Consider the following 2,500-nt stretch of genomic DNA (forward strand, 5'->3'; position numbering starts at 1 on the left):
GAGTTCTTTTACTATAATTTGCTTCTGATGTAAAAGATAAATATACACATAAAATTAAATGTTTTTTGTGATTTTTTGTGACACATATATATACATATATACATATATATATATATATATATATATATATATATATATATATATATATATATATACTATATATATATATATATATATATATATATATATAATATATATATATATATAATATATATATAATATATATATATATATATACATATATATGTATATATATATATGTATATGTATATATATATGTATATGTATATATATATATGTATATGTATATATATGTATATTTATATATATATGTATATGTATATATATATATGTATGTATATATATATGTATATATATGTATATATATGTATATGTATATGTATATGTGTATATATATATATATATATATATATATATATATATATATATATATATATATGTGTGTGTGTGTGTGTGTGTGTGTGTGTGTGTGTGTGTGTGTGTGTGTGTGTTACAAATATGTTACAAAGGTAAAGTGGTCTCACATTCCCCCTTTCCAATTTTAATCTTTAATCTTGCACTTACTCTTGCACATTTATAGTTTACTTCCTCTTATAGTGACGAGTAAGTACACAAAAACATACTGGGTGAGTAAGCCAAAAACTGCGAGGAGACAAAAATGGCCTTGGATAATTCGTGGTGTGTCAGGTCGCTCTTCACGGACCTTGCTCACGCCCTCGCTTCGCAGTCGTGTTCTAGGCATGTTTGAACTGCGTTGCCTACTGCTATCACTTATGGAGGCACTCCTTATTCCTAATGCATAAGCCACAAGGAAGCGCAGATCTTACGTTTCTTACCACACCCCAGTGTGAGTGTGAGTATGTGTGTGAGTGTGTGTCTGGGTGTGTGTGTGTGTCTGTGTGTGTCTGAGTGTGTGTGCGTGTGCGTGAGTACATATATGTGTGTTCGTGCGCATATATACACGTAAACATACGTACCTCACGATACTTATATAAGTTTATTGTATCTCCCATTATTACACATTCTTTTAACAGGAGTTTGAGAGGTAGGTTTACAATAAAAAAATATTGAAATTTTACTTTCCTCCTCAAATAATAAAAACCTGTATTAAAGATTGTTTAATTGCATGTAAATATCCCCTATTTTACTACTTGGTACCTCTAAGTCAGCCTTGCCTTCTGAGTAGTGCCACTGTGCCAACAGACTGACATATGCCAGACCAGCACGCACACGTACACGCACAAACATTGAACACATGTTCCGAGCCGCCGTGTATGGCCAAAAAGCACTTAGTAATAAGTAATTCTTCGGGACTCGAAGTAATCAGCAGCAGCAAGAGGCTGCTGCGGATAACAATACGCTGCCCTTTCATTACCTTTAATAATACAAATAAATCTATGTTTGTAATTAAAACGTAACCTTTGTGGATCACTTTGACACGCAGAGTAATCGCCAAGAAGATGAAAGTGTCACAACATTCGTTGCGTCGAGGTGAATGATAAGAAGTGGAACCGATTACGCACGGGTTTATGCACGTTCACATGAAGCAGGCATGCGTGCGTGGGTGCACTGACAACAATTTGATAACATTGTAGTGCGATAAAAGCAGAACGGATAATGCTGGAAAATGCATTACATGCCGCTGAACAGTAAACACACACACACACACACACACACACACACACACACACACACACACACACACACACACACACACACACACACACACACACACACACACACACACACACACACACACACACACACACACACACACACACACACACACACACACACACACACAATGTCGCATGGCCTTGCCAGAGGGCACAGAGAGGGAGAAGACTGCGAGAAGATGAAGAACCTTGACTGGAATGACTAAGATAAATCTCCACGACCTCTACCCATCCTCTAGGGAAAAAGGTAAACATTTAATCTGAAATACTATTAAACATTTATGTGTTATTTTTAAATATCTTTTTGCTATCTTAAATTCACCTTAGTAACGTTTAAGGTCGCATATTGTGCAAAGTAGTATTATGCTAAGACATAGTATCCAGTAATCCGTTGTAATTCTTATTATGTTATCAAAAGGAAAGACTAAATGTGTAGCCTGTGATCATCCTCAATCTATTTTTCCTGTACCTCGACAACGCGTGTGTAAGTGCGTATAATCTCTACTTCCTCCCGTGTGAACGTTCATGATAGTATGGGAGTATTTTCCCTTTCATCCTTAAATGTTCCTAAAGTTTATCTTTATCTTTTGCATTCCTTCTCTACCCCTGCCCTTTGCTCCTTGGCACGTGATCTAAGCCACGTTCAAGGGATCTGGAGATCCTTTGTTACTTGGAATGGACATGCGAGATCTTTGTACCAAGATTCTTGGAAAAGTCCCTTAACTGTTCGTCTCGTATCCAAAGTCATCCGCCATCATAATCATAAAAAAGGTCAAACAAATGCTATGAAAATCTACATATAC

Source organism: Penaeus japonicus, unplaced genomic scaffold, assembly GCF_977035675.1.
Source record: "Penaeus japonicus unplaced genomic scaffold, GWHDUDI00000001_assembly GWHDUDI00000022, whole genome shotgun sequence".
In the NCBI taxonomy this organism is placed as follows: domain Eukaryota; kingdom Metazoa; phylum Arthropoda; class Malacostraca; order Decapoda; family Penaeidae; genus Penaeus; species Penaeus japonicus.